The following is a 19,301-nucleotide window of genomic DNA, read 5'->3' as shown; positions in this document are numbered from 1 at the left end:
TTACATTATTTCAAAGCCCCACCTCCACCCTGAAACGCAAAACCTAATTTTTGAAAGTTGCATTAAATGTCTCACGCTTGCAGGGGTTAAAAATGCTTGAAACCCACTTTGCTCAGTTCAGACCTGAGCTGTGGGCCATTCTCTCCCAGCTTTCTGGGTAAGCAGGTTCCAAGATGTCAACGGGCCGGGTCTGGAGCCTGGCGGGCTCAGTCAGTGGAGCGCGCGGCTCTTGGTCCTGAGGTCATGAGCTGGAGCCCCATGTTGGGTGCAGAGCCTATTTGAAAACTTAAAAAATGAAAACGAACCAGGTCTGGGGCACTCGCGTTGACCACCTGGCCAGGGATCGCCTGTACCCACTCCGGTGCCCTGACTGCCACGAAGCCCCACCTCCTTCCAGGGCCGAGCCTCTCCAGCTGCACTGCGTGCTTCCTGAGGGCTGGGACCAGTGTTTATTAGTAAATGTCTAACAACTATCATGCGGAAAAAAAAAAAAAATTCAGGGGCGCCTGGGTGGTTCAGTTGGCTAAGTGTCCAACTTCGGCTCAGGTCACGATCTCACAGTTTGTGGGTTCGAGCCCCGCGTCGGGCTCTGTGCTGACAGCTCAGAACCTGGAGCTGCTTCGGATTCTGTGTCTCCTTCTCGCTCTCTCTGCCCCTCCCCAACTTACGCTCTGTCCCTCTGTCTCTTAAAAAGAAATGAACAGTAAAAAAATTTTTTTAATTCACCCTGATAGGTTTCCTTCATATAAATATTCCCACCGTGGCCAATTTCAAGCAACCCGCATGAGGTCATTGAACGTGGGATTTCTGGAAAGCTCGAGCTGGCCCACCGTCGTGTGGTCTTTCCATTAAAAAGACGGGGTCGAGACTACGAACCTCACAGGCAGCGATAACAGCCACTTGTAGTAAAGATTAGGACATGCTATGCTCTGAGCTTTTATTAACTTTGTTTTAAACATGACTTACTTTGCACTAAGTTTACCTAATGCGAAGGTTGTGTGTACCTGGCTCACAACCTCTCTGGAAGTTCAACGGAGCATCACGCGCGGGTGGGGGCACACCGCCGGCAGCCACCGAGTCTCAATCCTCCTCACAGCCCCGGGGGTAGTAACTGTTCCCCAAACACGGACCACAAGAGCCGCACCCACAATTCTGCCACACGAGGCGGCTGGCAGGGAGGCGGGGCCCCCTCCCCCTTACTCCCCAGACCGGCGGGGTCACTGCGGTCATCAGCCCTGCATCCGAGGGACCCGAGGCTCTAAGCAGAGAAGCGACTCGCTCGCAGGGGCTCAGAACACCCGTCGCGCTCCGTCTGGCCGTGGGCGCGACTCTCCCGCACGTGAGGGCACCGCGGGGCTCCGGCCGTGACAGCCGCACTCATTTCAGGGAGGAATGAGACGCCCGGCCAGCGGGACAGCAGCTAACCCGACAGGCCGGGGATGCCCCAGGCTCCCTCTGCTCTTTCTCAGAAGCACAAAGAACTCGAGATGTGAGTAAGGGCCAAGAGCAGATCTCAGTCATACCCACAAACCACCCAAAATTCTAGGAATGGAGCGGTGGCTGGGAGGGGGGCGGAGAGACACCGCGGCGCGCCGGGGGCAGCCCCGGGACTGGCCAGGGCCTCTAGGGAAGGGCGTCTGGGTGAGCACCAGACACCCGGGCAGGGGAGAGGGGAAGGGGGGTCTTCGCTGCTGCGGGATCCAGTCAGTTTTCCTTAAACTCTTCCCGCAGGATTAGGGATGGGGGGGAAGAGGGCGGCCAGTCCCTCCCCTGCAGCCGCCCCGCTCCCGGCCGTCCACGACCAGGCAGACAGGATCCTACAAGAAACCCATTCGACTTCTTTAATACGATGCCGAGGACACACAACACTCTGGGCAAAAACAGAACTCATTTTGCACAAAAAAAAGAAAAAGAACTAAAAATCAGGTGTGTTCGATGTTAAAGAGCCACTGTAAAGTGCCGGCACAATGAATGAAGTGACATTTGCTCAAAACACCCTGTCCTTGATTCCTGAGGCCCCTCGTCTGCCTCCATGCACGCATGCGAATGTGGAGCAAAGCTTCAGATAAACAGCGGGAGACCCCGGCCCCTCCCCCCCAGCACCCGCAGTCAAGGGCCCCCCCAGGGCAGCGTGGAGAAGCGGCACCGTGGGTCAGACCCGGGTTCGAACCCCCCAGGCAGAGCCCCGGGCTGCCCAGAAGGTCCCTCAGCCTCTGAGTCTCAATTCCTCGAGGGGACAGTGAGGCCCTGAACTTCTCCGAGGGAGGGGGAGGAGGGAGGGGAAGACGGCAAACGTCGTGGCTCCAGGGAGATCGACTGACTGTCTCCTGTCTCGTCCTGGGTGAATTCGGGTGTCTCAGCTCATTTTGGGCACCTGCTCAGCCTCCTGCCTGACATGCTGGGTGGTCTCCGTAAGGGGGAGTCACGGCCCCTGGCTCTGGACCAAGCTCAGAGACACAGGGCGCCGGAATCAGGGTGTGGCGTCTCCCCGCTGCCTTGCGGAGGGCAACCCCAGGGCAAGCCATCCGGGGCCACAGAGTCCTTGGGACATTCGGGCACCCGGGACAGTCCGCCCTCGAGAAAGGGAGGAGACCCCGCAGCAGATAGATAACAAAAGGCGTGAGGACACAGCTTGGAAACGGGGTCGGTAACATTAGGCGGAGGAAGGGACAGGGGCCGCTCTGGCCAGGGTGGATGGCAAGGACCCGCTGAATTCTCAAGACGACGGAGTGCCAGGCAGCAGGGGCCACAGGGACAAAGGCTCGGGGATGGTCAGCATCACAGCACGACCAGCGGAGCTGGGGGAAAATGGGGGTCGCAGAGGATGGCGGGGCCAGGTGGTTAGGGGCCTTGAAGGCCACCATTAGGGGTCTTGATTTTTACTCCAGAAGCAGAGGGGTAGCAGCTGAGGGGATTCGGCCGACGGTTAACAGCCTGGTTTATGTTTTGAAAGGCCATCAGCAAACAACAACCCAGGCAGAGCTCGTGGACATAACCGTGAACAAAGAGCCAGCCTCCAGGGATTAAACGTGCTCAGTTCTGTTTATGTGAAGTTCAGAACCAGGCAAAACCAACCTGGGCCATCACACGTCTGGAAAGGCTGGCCCCTGGGGGCGGGGCCGTGGGAGGGGCCTGGGGCAGGTGGGGAAAGTCACCGCCAGGCCAGCACAGCACATGGACGGGTGTGCATTCCTCTCTGCTGCGTGAGACTTTAAAACTTCTTTTTTTTTTTTTTTTTTTAAGTTTGAAATCGCTCTGGCTTCTGCTTCCAGAATGGATCAAGGGAAGCCTGGGAGGCGGCAAGGAAGGAGATCCTCACGGCTGCCCTGGGCAGGGGGGCGGCGGGGGTGGAGATCGCAGGGCAGAGGCAGCTGCGGGGGCCTGGCCTCTGACAGCCCTTCAGAGTGGAGCCCGGATAAAACCCGGCGGGGGCCTCCCACTTGGACCAGACGCCGCGGCTCCCAGACAGGGCCCGGTTCATCCCAAGTCTGAGAGAGCACTTTGTCCAGCGACGCCGGAGCTGAAAATACCTTCGGTGCCAGTGACGCCCGAGCCTTGAAGGTTCCCGGGAATAAACAGGGTTTTCAGCGGCCGGGCGCCCCGCCCCCCCGGGTTTTCAGCGGCCAGGCGCTCCCCCCCCCAGGAGAACAGACTGGCTGTGTGGGAGACGGCTTGGGGGTTGGCAGGGGGAGAGGGGGCTGCGATAGGTGATATACATACTCGCAGATATGCAGATACGTTTTCGGGGCTGTCGAGGAACAGCCCATTGGCTCATTGTGTCAGAGGGGGCATTAGGGGCTTACGAACAGACGTACCTCCAAAGCTCCAGGGCACACAGGACACTAAATGTGATCTGAAGGAAGATGCTGGAAACCCCAGGACACTTGCTCAGGCCCCAGAGCAATGAGTGCCAACCAGCTGAGCATTCTTCCAGAAGAAAGGCTCTGAGCCTGCCTGGAGAGGCCCCTGGACCCTGCCGGGAGGTGGCCACGCTGGCCCCCAAGGCTCTTCCTCCCATCTGGCTGTGTGACCTCCGTCAGGTCGCACCAGGCTCCGTAAACGGAACCTTCCCTACAGCTTCACACCACCCTCCCCCACGGGCCGGCCATCCCCACCCCGTGTTTGTGCCAGGGCCCCAGGGCAGTCTTCGTCAGCTTTCTAGGGCAGGAGGCCCCACGTTCAAGCCTGCACCGGAAACCATCGTTAAATCACCGCTTGCTGGCCCCACGCCCACAGCTCTGACTCAAGGGGCCTGGGGTAGGGCCTGAGAACCCGCATTTCTAGCAAGTTCCCAGGGACTGCTGCTCCCCCCGTTTGAAGGGGGACCCCACTTTCGACAGCCACTCCCCCAGACCGGAACAGCCTCAAATCTCATGCCCTGCCCTGATCTAATCCAGCATTCCCCAAACTCCAGTCCTCGGGGTACCCCGGTCCCCAGCGCCACCGCCTTCCCACCGGCTCCCGGCACTAGGTCCCTGTTTTGTATTTTTACTTAAGACGGCCCGCACGGTGGGTTCACAGAAATTTGCCTGTAAAAGGTAATTTTCTATCACAACCATTTACAAAGAAGATGATCGGTTCCGCCTTGGTCGGAGGGTAGGAATAAACCTAGACATGCTGAAGTCACCAAGTGAGGCCCTCCCGCTGGGCACGGAGGTCGGCCGCAGGCTCTTACGCCTTTGCTGTAAAGGGCGAGCAGGGTGCTGGGCAGACGTGGGGTCAGACAGCACCACCCACGTTCGCCTTGACCTAAAAGGACGGCTCCTGGATCGGGGACCTTTGCTGCCGGGTCTGCGCGCAGGCTCAGCCACCTTGGGGACCGGGAAGGGGGGGGGGTAGAGGGTGGCTCCCCGCACTTTGGGGGACACCGTTCATTTCACAGCGATCTGTTCTGAAGTGCATGCCCTGCAGCTGAAGCCAGAAATCCAAACTCGGTGCAGCTCCCTCCACCTGCAGGCACCGTGTCCGCCCGGCCTGATGCCTGGACTCGAGCCACACCAAACGAGGCACCGTTTGCCCCAGGTGCCCGGCCCCTCCCGTCTCCAGGCTGTGGCACACGCGCGGTGCCTCCGCCTGGGGCGCTCTCTGTCACCTTTCCCTGCAGCTGCTCTTGAAGGATCTCTCAGGCTCTTAACAAATCAGCCCCGGCAGATGCCATCAAGGTCCCCATCCCGGAGAGATCCAGAGGGGGCTCTTCCCAATCCAGGAGAACTTCAGAGCAGGCTCAATTCTGGGGCCCATCTGACTGCAAACGGAATGGAAGCTCTGTTCTTTTTCCTTCTGGGGTACTGCCCGTCTGCACTCACAGTGGGGCGCGGTCCCGAAATCTGGAGTGAGAATGTGGGATTTCATAATTTATAATATTTTTTAAACGCTGGCCCAGAAGTTGCATGGTCCGCGTTAGGAATGGCTTGGTCCCCCGGATCTTGTGGTTTTGTCTAAGCTGACACAGCCTTCGAGACGGTCAGAAAAGGCAAATCTCCCTGGGGCTGAGCCACGAGGGGCCGTCTGTCCTCATTGCCTTGACAAGGGGTGTCTGTCCACAAACACCCACAACTGCGCAGGCTGGGACACAAAGCCTCAGACAGGATTCAGTTGCTGCTGTGACCACAGGGGGAACGTCAGCATGTCCCCCCTCCAAACACCCAGACGCCAGAGTTCCCCACGTCCACGGCAGAGGGCGCTGGTCTGTTCCGGAACCAGACGAACTGCGTCTATGCTTCTTTAAGAAAGAAGCCAAGAAGGGAGATTGGAGAAAAGAAACGTGGTCCGTCCACACACTGGATTATTACTTGGCCATTGAAAGTAATGGAGCCCCTCATCGGGTTCTGTGCTGACAGCTCAGAGCCTGGAGCCTGCTTCGGATTCTGTGTTTCCCTCTCTCTCTGCCCCTCCCCTGCTCATTCTCTCTCTCTCTCTCTCTCTCTCTCCCCCTCCCCCACTTGCACTGTCTCTCTCTCAAAAATAAACATTTAAAAAAATTTTAGGGGCGCCTGGGTGGCTCGGTCATTAAGCGTCCAACTTCGGCTCAGGTCAGGATCTCACAGTTCGTGAGTTCTAGCCCTGCGTCAGGCTCCGTGCTGACAGCTCAGAGCCCGGAGCCTGCCTTGGATTCTGTGTCTCCCTCTCTCTCTACCCCTCCCCTGCTCATGCTCTGCCTCTCTGTCTCAGAAAGAAGGAAGGAAGGGAGGGAGGGAGGGAGGGAGGGAGGAAGGTTGGGAATGGCTGGTCCTACAAACCACCACCAAACCTGCCCCGCCCTCCCTGTTCCAGAACGGAGCGAGCTTCATTTAAGACTTCACGAGAGGCTCGGGGTCCCCATCCCATGAAGGTCTGAGCATCTACTCAAGTCCATTAACGGAAGATAAAATGAATCGTGCCTGTGTTGTACGTTCCTTGTTTGACAAGCCATCAGCCCCATTGAGTGATGTTGGGCTTGCACATCTGGGACTGATCAAAAACCAGTGAGTTTAAAAAAAAAAAAAAAAACCTTCCTAGGTCTGGAGCAAGCAGACACAGAGGCACCTCCCATGCGTAGTAAATTACGCTGGTGACAGAGGAAAGAAATGTTCCAGCTCCCACAACGCCAAAGAGGTCAGCGTCTGAGGGTCCTGCCTCTGGGGGACTGTTTTCAAATGCAGCCTACGAAAGGCCAGAGAGCCAACCTGGGGTCTTTGAGGGAGGGACGGAGTGTGGGACTTCCGCCCAGGCTCCAGGCCCCCCGCTACCAAGTCCAGGGGCAGAGCTCTGGGGGCCAGCACTGATCCCGACTCCACATGGCACGAGAGGCCCTGAGCGGCGGCAGCAAGCAGGCTGGCCACTGGCTGAACGCCTCCGTCCAGAATCTGGGGTGGGGCCCAGCGTGGGGGGGGTGGGGCCCAGCAGGGGAGGGGGGCAGCTCCCCCCTGTCCCGGGCTGCGTCACGTTGCATACGTACCTCAATCACCCGAGACTGCATTTCCTCCTTGTAAAAAGGAAGACAGTGCCCACCTCATAAAGAAGGCGGTGAGATCATCCACTTCAAACCCCGGGCACATCTGGCTCAGCCTTAAGTTTTGATACCAATACGAGCTGCTGGTATTGCTATAAATGTTACTATTGCTATTCCCAGTCCTATAGCTTAAGAGAGTCCGTAAAAACAATCAAAATCGCCTTCGGTCTCCTCCCAGGGTGCCTATCATTGAGAACCTGGGGCTTGGGCTTAATTCTGCCCGCAGGTTTCACCTGGAACCCTCCCAGACGGCACAGCGTCTTGTGTGAAGGTCAGGTCCGCAGGCAGAGCTCGTGGCTGGGCAGGGAGCTGTCTTCACGGAGGCAGGACCCAGCAGGTAAGAGCGCGGCGGCCGCAGGGGACCTGTTGCACAACCTTTACCTCGCCGAGCCTTGGTTTACTCATCTGTAGAATGGGGATCAAGAGGCCTCCTGCCCGGGCATGTGACAGGGATGAAAATGCAGGGAAGCAGCATGGCCTCACCCCTGCCACACCAGCAATACACCTCGCACACCTTCCACACCCATGTGGAAGCAGCCAGATCCGAGGCAGAAATAGCAAAGCAGGTGCAGAGAATACAAAGAACCTCAGACGGCCTCTGGGTCCGGCTGGAGGGAAGGGCACGCCCCTCTCCTTGTGCTGCTCGCTCTCACTTGGCAGACTTAGACCCTAGAAGACCCCACCGGGGTAAGGCAGGGTCACCCCATTCTTCCAGGACACGGCACCCAATGCTCAAGGGGAAATGCAAACCCACGTTGCAAGGCAAGCTGGCATTTGCACAGGCTGCCAGCTGCTTTCTCTCACCCGGAGCAGTAACTCACCTTTTGCCTAAAAGACGTCCAGTGGAAGCTAGACTTCAATGAACAGGCATCAGCTAAAGCCTTTCCTGGCTTGTCCACCAGCCTGGCCCTGGGCAAGGAGGCTGTGGCTCTGTCCCTCTAGCGTGGCCGGGGTCCCCAGGACCGCAGAGCTGAGCCCTCAGCGCTCAGGTCGGGAGCCCCTCCCCCCACCAGGAGTGTATGCGGATGCCCGCTCTGGCCAAGAGGCCCCGCGTGTGCCCCAAACCTGCAGGCACTGTCATGCCCCACACCGGACACGTCCCTCTGGAGCTATGGGGGGAGGGCTGGGTCCCAGCCCTGGCTCTAACTGGACAGTCACTTCCCCCTGCGGCCCTCGGTGTCTTCATCTGAAATGTGGGGAGAGAGTGGCTACCTGGCAGGTTTGTTGCAAATGAAACCATAAAGGGGCGTGGCGTTGTAAACGGGAGCAGAACGCACACGCCGGCCGCACGACCGCGGCCATCCGCATGTGGGCAGACACACTCAGACCCCTGCCGCAGCCATGCCATCAGCTTTCCATTTACTGACGCCCACTGTGTACACAGGAATGCAACCGATGCTAGCGAACTGCGTAAGGGAGCCAAGAATACCCGGCTCCAGGAGCACGAATGTGCGGCCAGACCGGGGCTCTGAGCCCCGACGCCCTCGCCTCCGGCCTGTGAGGTGTGGGGCCAATGCCTTGTCCTCGGGGAGCCTCAGTTTCTCCGTCTGCGAAGGGCCGCGCGGCTGAGCCGGGTCTGGGTTCGGGGTAGTGCCTTTGCAGAGTAAGCCCCGGGAGACGGAGTCGGGCCGCCCCGGTCGGATCGCAGCCTGGAGAGGAGGGGACGCGGAGTCACACTTACCTCCGCAGGGCGTCTCCCGCGTCGGGCAGCGGCAGCGGCGCGGGCACGGCGGGCACGGTGGGCGCAGCGAGCTGGCCGCACAGCCGCGAACCCGGGGCGGCAGAGGGGTGCAGTGGCCGCGGGGGAGCCGCGCGCCGCCTCTTGTAGGCTGTCCCCGCCCCGCCCCCCCGGCGGCCGGCCGCGCTGACAGGGCCGTGGGGCCGAGGCCCCGCCCTCGCCCCGCCCCGCCCCCGCCCCGCCCCCGGAGAGAGCCGCGGGCGCGGGGGAGCCGGGGGGGGGGGGGGGGCGGGGCGGGGGCCGCGCGGTGTCTTCGCTGCGCCCTTGACCAAGAAAGTACCGTTTCCACTGGGCGCTTACCATGCGCCCGGCGAGGAGCCAAGCACTTTCCACCAGTTTGCAAATTTACCAAATCCCATCTCCCTGTGGTTCAAATGGAAAATGGGAATAGGGAAGCGACCTCCCGGGTTCGTAGCAAATAAAACCGGGAAGGGTGTGGGCTCCGTAAACCGTGGCACGGAATACACATTTGCTGAATTTACTCCCACCGTCCACACGGTGGTAGAAAACTCCACTCAACACATAACAGGCGCGCGCGCGCGCGCGCGCGCGCGCACACACACACACACACACACACACACACACACACAGTGCAGCTAAAGAAAGGAAGCCTCAGAGACAATCCCGGATGGCAGCAGTTAAACCATGAGCCAGGCTGGGCACTTTACCTTCATGATCCCAGAACACATTCACGGGAATCCAGTGGTGGAGATGGTCCCATTTCACAGACTAGGCACCTGAGGCCTGGAGAAGAGCGCGCCCCGAGTCCCACAGCTGGTGAGAGGTAGGCTTGGTCGAGCTACATTTTGCCCCCAGGCATTTAGCGTCCTTAACCTGTGCAGGTAAATACTTGTCAGTTTATAGCCAGGAGAAACTGCTTTTGAAACAGGTAAATCTAAGGTCCTGGGCGGCAGGTGAAGAAACCAAGGCTAGAGGGGCTAAGGGACTAGAGGAGAGTGTGGACCTACTGTGTGCGGACCAGAGCAGGAGAAGCCTGTCCTTGCGGCCCCGTCCCTGCACGAAGACCACCGGGAACCCACCACTTGGCACCAGCGGGCGGACAGCGCCCCTCTGGGATCTCCAGCATCAGGGGCGCCCCGAGAGGCCAGAGCAGATGGGGGGACACAGATGGACAGCGAGTGGGACAGGGACGAGGGAAGGCCCTTCAGTGACGGGCAGGGCGCGTGTGGCCCAGGTTCAGGAATCCGAAACGCTTGCCCAGGGTTTTGGTGCAGCTCAAATGCAAACAAAGAGCGGCACCGGCACCCTGTGATCGTTTCCTGGACTCTTCTCACTTTGCAGCATCACGCCAGCTCAACAGGCATCTGGTACCTACTAAGCACCTACTGTGTGCCAGGCTCTGTTCCAGACACTGTGGGGATTCGGTGCCGAGCAGACCGGCCCAGAACAAGCTCCCCATTCGACAAAGGACAAACCCCGGGAGAAGAGGTGCCTCTCAGGCACCGGGCCTCACATGCGTTATCCTGTTGATCGCCCCCACCCCCAGTCTCGAGGCTGGGGCCGCGGCCATCAGGAAAGGCACGGGGTGCAAGTAGTGTCCCAGAGGCCACACTGCTCCCGAGGGGAGGACTGGGGTGTGGGCTCACGTTCCTGTCCCCTCAGCTGTCACTGCCTGTGCACCAATAAACCTTGGGTCCGGGGGGAGTGGAGTACACTGGGTCCCCACCCCAGCAGGGAGGAAGGGAAGCCATGTGGGATCAGACTTCGCATGGGGGCTAAGGAGGGGTAATAAACATCCAGAGCTCTGCTAACTCGAAGCCCCACCTTCTTGTCGATGCTCTCTGTGGCAGCTCTGCGGGCTCCTTGCTGGCCCAGGGTGGCTCTGGGGACACCCTTCCCAGTCTCTCAATGTCATCCGCTAGCCAGCCTCCCAGCTCCTCTCCAGCCTGGCAGCCCCTGCCCCAGGGCCCCGCACACCATGGAAACTTCCAGGCCCTCACCCCTCTCTCCTCTCATCTGCCCCCCTGCTTCTCGTCTGCCCCACCGAGCCTCCGTGGCCTGGCATCTGACCATGCCCACCCCTGCCCACTGACTTCCAGCAAGTGCCGCCCCGTGCCAGGCACCGTGCCCAGGACATCACTGGCATCCGCCGGTGACCCTCTCACAATATGGTGAGGCGAGGGGCTCTAGTGGGCCCTGTTTTATAAATGGGGAAACTGAGGCTCAGGTCACTTGGCTATTGAGTGCTGGGGTTGAGACTCCAACTCAGGCAGTCCAGGACCACCGCCGTGACCTTGGCCTCTAAACCCGGTGACCTGAAGGGATTAGGGAATCCACTGGGCATTTCTGAGCTCTTTCATTTCTCTTTAAGCTTTTTATTTGGGTGGGGGAGGGCCAGAAAGCGAGGGAGAGAGAGAATCTTCACTGTCAGCACGGAGCCCGTTGTGGGGCTCAATCCCATGAATCTCGAGATCATGACCTGGGCCGAAATCAAGAGTCGGATGCTTAACTGACTGAGCCACCCAAGCGCCCCTTGTTTCTCTTTAATATCCCAGTCTGGCTAACATTTCTCAGATGGGATGTTATGGTTACCATTGCTGTGTAACAAATTATCCCACAATGTAGCGGCTTCACACAACCATGTTGTTTTACTCTTAGTTCTGCAGGTCAGGTGTCCGGGAAGGACCAGCTGGGTGGTACTTCCTTATGCGTCTCTCGAGCCACTGTTGTCACGTGCCAGCAGGGGGGCTGGACACGCGGCTGCCACCCACGTGGTGGGGGCTCAGCAGGAGGTCTCGACTGAAGTGCTCCCATGTGGTCCTTCCTGGAAGGTAGTCTCAAGGTAGTCTGAATTTCACTCTACCCAAAGCAAGCCTCCCAAGGGAAGCAGGTGGAGGGTGCGTGACCTGTGAAATCAGAGAAGGTCACGTCTGCCATACTGTTAGTGGAATCACAGAGCCTGCCGAGGCGCAGGGCACGCTTCTCAACAGGTGGAGCTCAAAGCATTTGCAGACAAGATACGCGAAAACACCCAGCCTGGCACCAAGCAGACTCTCCATGAAAGATACTCCATTCTTCTTCGGGGGCTAAGCTAAGGGGTCCCGTGGAATGAGCACCACCTTTCTGTCTCCATGGATGAGGGCCAATCCTGACCCCCCCACGCACCAGCTGTGTGTCTTTGCTCAACCCACCTGACCTCTCTTAGTGACCCCCTGGGAGCCGACTGAGTCTGTAACTCGCTGGTTGGTGCCATCGATTGGAACGGGTCAGGCTGGGCTCTAGTCCCAACCTCTCCACTTTCAAGCTGCTGGCTTGGGCTCAGCTCCCTGTCTGTAAACTGAGGCTGAGGACAATGGCATCCGTGTCCCTACGGGCTGCCTTGAAACCATTTCATGGTTTCAAGGTATACATTAACGAATGGAAAATCACTAGAACGGGGTCTGGCCCGTAGCAGGAATTAGTTAATGTTACTGTCATTAGAGCCACCAAAGTGAAAACAAGAGGCAGGGCATTTTGATTTTGATGAACAGTTTTCCATCATTGTGCAATCCTAGAGCCTAATTTCCAAAAAGTAACGTTTGGATTTGAATCTGATGATGTGTCATGGGGAGTGTGGGTTCCTGAGGGGCCCTGAATGGGAAACGGCCAAGATGTGCCCAAGAGTCTTCGTGGGAACGGACCGGCCACGTCTCTCCTTGGAAATCCCAGGTCTGCTGGCCAGGCGGGAGTCGAGTCCTGGCGTGTCTGAGACCAAAGACAAGCTCTCTCCGGTCATAAAGGAGCCCGGCCTGAAGAGGGAGCGTGCCTGCAAGCCTGTCCCGAGATCCAAAAGTTCCTTCCCTCTGCCCCCTTGCTCTCCCGGCACCCAGGGGGGCTGCTCGGAGGGCCACACCCGTAAATGCACAAGAGGGGGCCGCACCTGAAGGGTCCGTCATTCGGAGCAAAGACCAGGTCAGTCTCCCCTATGCCGACGTGGCTGCCACAAGGCTGGTGGGTCTTGGACTCACACCAACATCTCTTTCACCAGCTGTTTTCATCACAAGTTCTTGGGCTGGGGAGTTCCATCAAGGGCCAAGCCCGGGGACTTCTGGCTTCTGGTCAGTTCCTGCCACGCCCGTTCAGCAGCTGCAGCGCTGAGCCGAGACATGGGGCAGGGGGGGTACCATTCCACTAACGATCTGAGACACGGAGACGTGGAGGGGGTGCCACTTTGTGATGGCCGCGGCTTAGAAAGAGGAACCAAAGGGTCATGAATGGTGGCACGTCTGGGTGACAGCTAGCAATCGTGGGGGCCCCCGGGGCCTCAGTGGGCTTGGTTTGCTGCAGAGGATGGGTAGGGGGTGAGTCCCACATCTTCCGCCAGCCGGCAACTCTCTGGGGGCCGTGCAGGCCCTGCCAGCGGGGAGGTGTGGGCCAAGGTCCTGATGGAGTGAAGCTGCAACAGACACGCACCCAAGTCCGTGCAGGCAGAGAAGGGGGCTTCCGGAAGGAGGGCAGCTTGGTGTGGAACCCGAGCGCAGTGAGGGCCCTCAGAGAACCAGAGTCAGTCCTGGAAGGCGTCAGGAAGCCTGGCGATATTTCGGGTGCTTTTCTCACTGCCCCGATTTGGGGACCCTTCCTCCTCCCTCTGCGGCCAAGCTTCGTCTGCTTCCTGTGCACGTGACCATCACACCAGCATGGCTTCACACCCCCCTGCTTCCACGGACCAGCTCAGGCCGGGCCCAGGCACCTCCCAGTCCCCATTCCCGGAGCCAGAATCGAACTGGCCCTGCTGGGAGCCGAAGTCCACCCCCGGTCAATCGAGTGAGACGCAGGTGGCGCTGTCAGGCATCCTGAACGCGATGGCAGGCACCGTGGGCTGGGGTGACGTGCCCTATGGCCAGACTGATGGGGAGGGCCCCGGCTGAGTCTTCGCATCCTTCCAAAAGGGGAGACCCCACTTTGTAATTTCACAAGATCCCCTGCTCACCCTGCTTTGAAATTATTAGTTGGGGGGCGCCTGGGTGGTTCAGTTGGTTGAGCGTCCAACTTCGGCTCAGGTCATGATCTCACAGTTCATAGGTTCAAGCCCCGCATCGGGCTCTGTGCTGACAGCTCGGAGCCTTGAGCTGCTTCAGATTCTGTGTCTCCCTCTCTCTAACCCTCCTCTGCTCATGCTGCCTCTCTCTCTCAGAAATAAAGAAAACATTAAAAAATAAAAATAAAAATAAAGATTTAGTTGGGGCTCTCCCCAGACCAACGTCCAGACACGCCCAGGTTCCCGCGGTCACTGGGTTTCTGCGCCATCCCTGACCTCCAGACTACAGAGATGACCATGACTGGAAACTCCTCAGGAAATCCAGCTCTTTCTGCAAGATTTGCTTTCTCCCTGGGTGACAATCAGGCTTTTCCAGGGGAGGCTTGGCCCGGAGTTGCACGCCCAGGGTGTGGTGTTTCCAGAAGATTCTAAACCTTTCTGTCAGCCTGGGAGGAAGCCAAGCCTCCTGACACTGTTCATTCTAACCCCAGGGCGTGTGCTGGGTCCTTCTGTGAGCTGGACCCCTCCTCGCCAGCACCATGCCCCCCCCTCACCCGCTAGGAAGGGGCCCTCGCACCCCTCCTCAGGGCCCTGAACTTCCAGATCCCCTGTGGGGCCTTGAGTCCAAGTCCATCACACCTGCCTTGACGTCTCTGTCCCCCCTACCCCCGCCGTGGCCGGAAATGAGCTGTTGAGAATCCTTAGTATCATCCCTTCCATCTTCGTTCTCCAAACTGTCCGCACTCCTGTCTCTACGAACGCCGTCCCCACTGGGCATGACCGTCCCTACTCACCCCCACCCCAGAAAACAATCAGAGAAGCAGTTTGTGGCCAGAGTCTGAAAAGCAGGGCACATGAGTGCGTCGGTTTCCTGAGGGCTGGTAACAAATGGCCACGGACAGCGCTGGGGGGGGGGGGGGGGGGGGAGAGACTGAAAGCGCCAGGAATCCGTTCTCTCCAGAGCCCTGAGTCTGAGACCAAGGTGCTGGCTGCCCGTATTCCCTCTGGAGGCTGAAGGGGAAGATTCCTGCCTCCTCCAAGTTCTCTTCTGTCCAGATCGTGTCTTCCTCGAAGCACAGCAGCCACGTAAGGGAAGAGCCACACCAATCCGGTCGGATCTCATCTCCTTATGTCTGCAAAGGCCCCATTTCCAATCACGGCCATGTCGTGAGGTTCCAGGTAGCTGGGAGTTTGGGAGGGACCCCCTTCCCTCTGCTCTGAACGGCATAACCAAGAACGTGGTAGAAGGGATGGCGTGCCAGGCGCTCCGAAGCTGCCAGCCTCCGCTCCCCCCGCTCGGAAGCCCTCCCCCATCGCTGTCCGGGAGCCCACGCCGCCCTGCGGGGAGGCCCCGACGTGCATTCGCCACCAGGTGCCCAGATGGTGTCCTGGGCGCCAGCAGACGAAGAACAGGAAAGATGAACGCCGCGCGGGGCATACAGCAGGCGCTCACCGATGCTGCTGAGGGGAACTCGCGGGCACTGGGGACAACTGAAGCCACTAATAAACAGAACACGCCGGGGCACCGTCCTCCTTGTGACCCGAACCAAGGCAAACTGAGACTTTTATTTCCAAACGCCGGGGTGGCTGCAGTGTTCCCGAAACATCGGCCACGCAGCCCCCGAGGGAGGACACACCCGCCGGCGCCAGGCTGGGACCCACAGGCGTGCGGTTCCCAGCAGGTGCTCCGACCAGGGGACAAGCATCAGAGCGCCCCCGTCCGGCTGCAGGCATCTCTGTCACCGTCCTCAGCTCAGGGACCGGCGTCTGGGGCCCATCGGGTCTTGCTTTCCACCCAGGCCGACGATGGAAACGTCTCTTCAAAAGAGAAGTGCCCGTGTGAGTCGCTGCCGACCGTCAGGGCGACGGCTCCCAGGGGACCCGGTCCCCGTGTCCTGTCCCTTGTGACACTGTTCCTTGTCTCATCAAGAGGCGGAGAGGATTTCTCTTGTGCGTGGGCTGCCACGTGATTCACGTGGGCCAACAGGCCGCGCTGGGAGGGAGGGGCACCCGTTCCAAGCCTGGGACCCACGGGCGGTGCAGCCTCTGCCCTCGCTCTCTCACACCAGGGACAGCCGTGCGGGGGCGCCGTGCAGCCTCCCGGGGGTTGGCAGGCCACGCGGAGGCAAACCGAGGCGCCTGAGCTGACCGCCAGCACCAACCGCCCGGCATTCCAAGTGACCTTGGACCCCCAGGGGGCTCAGTCAGGTAAGTGTCCGACTTCGGCTCAGGTCATGATCTGCTTGTGGGTTCGAGCCCCACGTCGGGCTCAGTGCTGGCAGCTCGGAGCCTGGAGCTGATTCTGTGTCTCCCTCTCTCTCTCTCTCCGCCCCTCCCCCGCTTGTACTCTGTCTCTCTCTCAAAAATAAACACTAAAAAAGATAAATAAATAATAAAAGCTTTTTTTTAAAAAAAAAAAAAAAGGTAATTGGGGCGCCTGGGTGGCTTAGTCGGTTAAGCGTCCGACTTTCGCTTAGGTCATGATCTCGCGGTTCGTGAGTTCGAGCCCCGCATCGGGCTCTGTGCTGACTGCCAGCTCAGAGCCTGGAGCCTGTTTCAGTCTCTGTCTCCCTCTCTCTCTGACCCTCCCCTGCTCACGCTGTCTCTCTCTCTCTCCTAGAAATAAATAAAACATTAGAAAAAATTTAAAAAAAAAAAGGTAATTAAGGTAAAATGAGGTCATCCTTGTGACTGGTGCTGCATCCGCTGTTGAACCCCCTCCCCCCCGCCCCGGGTCTGGCGCGTTGTCATGGCGCCCAAGCAGAGCCATGCAAGTTGCTTACAGCTCAGACCGTGCGGTCCCACCTCCCTGCTTCTCCACACCTTTGAGCTGGAAATTTGAAGTGACCTTGGCTTAGCCCCTGCTCTGTCGTCAGAGGACAGGGAACCGTTCCTTCCTCGAGGGTCCAGCTGGCCTCCAGCCCCGAGCTCCCACCTGATGCTCAGGTGCCCACGCAGTCCTCTCGGAGTATAAACTTGCTTATGATACAGCCTGTGCAGGCGTTGTGCAGTGCACACACTTACTGCAGGGCACGTGCTGCTTTCTCCCCTCTGCCTTGAAGGAACCGAGGCCCAGAGGGGTTGCCCATCCCGCACACGCACATGGCTGAGGTTGCGAGCTCCAGGACCTCCGGGCCGCCGTCTATCCCCCATCGCCCCCCTGCATGGCTGTCCCTCCTCACCTCCGAGGCTCTGTGGTCGGCTGAAAACGGCCCCCAAGAGTGTCCCTTCCTACTCCTTGGCCCCTGTGAATTTACATCACAGGATGCATTTTTCTCCTGGGGCTGCTGAGACAGAGCCACGAAGGTGGGGCGGGGACAGTGAAGCAACAGTTCTGGAAGCCAGAAGCCCTGAATCAAGGGGTCCTCGAGCCCCTCAGCTCCCGCCGGCCGTGGGCAGTTACTGGCGCACTCTCCTCGGCCCCCAGCCTCTGCCCCCATCTTCAGAGGCCGTGTGCCCGGTGTGCCCTGGTCCCCTCCTCCCGTCCCTGGCCAAGACGCCAGTGCCTGCCTGCGCCGGGGCCATCTGGACCAGCATGACCTCACCGTGGTCCGTCCGCAGACCTCCTAACAAGGTCACATTTGGGGGTGGGGGTGGCTCTGTTCCACCCGCTACACATGGTAAAAGGGACTTTACTGATGTGATTAAGGAGTCTGAAGCGAGATTACCCTGCATCCCGCCGTGGGTGCCGCGTGGTCCAATAGGGAAGCAGGGGGAGCGGAGATCAGAGAGGAGAAGGCGACGCGGTGACTGAAGCAGAGGTGGGAGTGACGGGCACGGATGGTGGAGGAGGGGCCTCGAGCCACCGGCGCCTCCGGGAGCTGGGGGAGGCCAGGGAGCCGACTCTCCCCTGCAGCCTCCAGAAGGGACACAGCCCTGCCCGCACCCTGACCTGGGCCCCGCGAAGCCCCCTTTGGACTTGTCATCACAGCAGCCACAGGACCCCGGCACGGGCCCCGACCAGCTGCGTCTGTGAACGGGCGCGGGGCCCGCACCGCCCCTGGCAGGGATTCTCCCCAGGAATCAGCGCGGGAACCGCTTCCCGCCGGGGCTGCGCGGGGCAGGGGCGGCCGGCGGCTCGCGGACCACACAGCTCTGGCCTCGCCCTGAGTCATCCGGCCCGAGAGGCGCCTCGTTAGAGCCTCTTTACCAGAAAGGGCCCGGGTTTGCCCTCAGTATTTGTCTAGCGATCGAGTAACACTTTCCAGCTGCAAGCCCGGCCCCCCAGTCTGCGTGGTCTGGGAGGCTCCCCGGCCCTCGAAGTGCCTGCGGTGTCCCGGGGGACAGCAGCTGGCCTGCACCGCCCGGCGACCCTGGACGCGCCTGCTGGAGCCCCGACGGCCGCGGGCAGGAGCCCAGGGCCCCTCGGAGTCACCTCCGTGGGACGGGCGACCGCTCACGGGGGGTGTGTACTTGCTACAAGGGGCGGGTCCAAACTCACCCTCCAACATGGAAGGGAGAATCCTTCCTGCCTTTTCCACAGCCTCCGCCTCCTGCGAGGACTCTCCTCACTGCGTCAGGGCCCCCACCCCCCACCCCGGCTGGTCCAGGGCCATCTCGGCCTGAGAGCTGCCCGCTGCTGCTCACGTCTGCAGCCTCTCTGCCCAGACAGGGTCACATTCACAGGTGCTGGGAATTAGCGCTCGGAGATACTTAGTGGCCCCGCTGAACCCACCACAGCCACCGTGTCACCTCCGGCGGGTCTCCCCCGAGGCCACACCGGCTGCCGGGCTTGTGGAGCCGGACCGCGACCTCCTCACCCCGGGGTGGCCCTCAGCCCTTCGGCCTCCAGCCTTCCCCTCCATCAACCTCCCTCCCTCCACTCGGGACCTGCCGCACCGCGTCCCCAATCTGTCATCTCCCCTCTCGCCGGCGGGAGCTGGAGGGAAGATCTCCCCATGCGATGCAAGGGCCTTTCTTTCAAGACGGTAGCTCCCCTCTGGCTGGTCATTGGCTTGAAGGTCAAGTTCAATGGGCCTGACTCTTCCTGCCTAAGCGGGGAGTGAAGGAACTTGGGGAAATCCGTTGTCTTCAGAGGTACGAACACGTAGGAACGCTAAGAGCTGAACTCCCGCTGAGCAGGCCCGGCGGGGGGGTGGGGGGAGGGGGGGCCCCGCCCCCTGACATCAACCCCCCCCCCCCCGAGCACGAGCCGGGGAGCACAAGGGAGCAGAGGGGAGGGAGGTCAGCCCCCTGAGACGCGGTGCCCAGATTGCACTACCTACTTCTGCCTCAGCGCTCCGGTCCCGGGCCAGACCAGCAGCTCCTGTGGGCTCCTGCCATCTGGAGGCCAGCCCCCAGCCCACTCCTCCACCCCCACCCTCACCCCCACCCTCGCCAGGCGGGCGGAAGGGGAGGGTCCCGAACTCCGAGACACAGAAGACGAAGGCACTGAAGACCTGGCCCCCTTTCTGCTGACCCGTCCCACCCGCGGGGGTCTCGGGGGCACCCGTGTGCACAGTAAGGTGCGCACAGCCCCCCGGAGCCCTGACAAGCATCTCCGCCCCGGTAACCGCAGGCACAACACGGAATGTTTCCACCACCTCGTGGCCCCCACCTCCCACCCCCTCGGCTCATTCTAGAATGTCAAAGAA

General features: G+C 60.1%; 1 protein-coding gene across 1 annotated transcript in view; it reads right to left on the bottom strand.

The window, feature by feature from the left end:
• CRISPLD2 (cysteine rich secretory protein LCCL domain containing 2) overlaps positions 1-8,778 on the bottom strand; it is a 62,175-nt gene extending 53,397 nt beyond the window's left edge. Inside the window, exon 1 of the mRNA XM_039227293.1 lies at positions 8,673-8,778. The gene's annotated coding sequence lies outside the window, so the exon portion shown is untranslated. The remainder of the gene's footprint in view (positions 1-8,672) is intronic.
• Between the last annotated feature and the right edge of the window lie 10,523 nt (positions 8,779-19,301).

This window comes from Hyaena hyaena, unplaced genomic scaffold, assembly GCF_003009895.1.
Source record: "Hyaena hyaena isolate Hyena2069 unplaced genomic scaffold, ASM300989v1 scaffold_1, whole genome shotgun sequence".
NCBI classification, from domain to species: Eukaryota; Metazoa; Chordata; class Mammalia; order Carnivora; family Hyaenidae; genus Hyaena; species Hyaena hyaena.
This window is presented reverse-complemented; position numbering and strand designations above follow the sequence as displayed.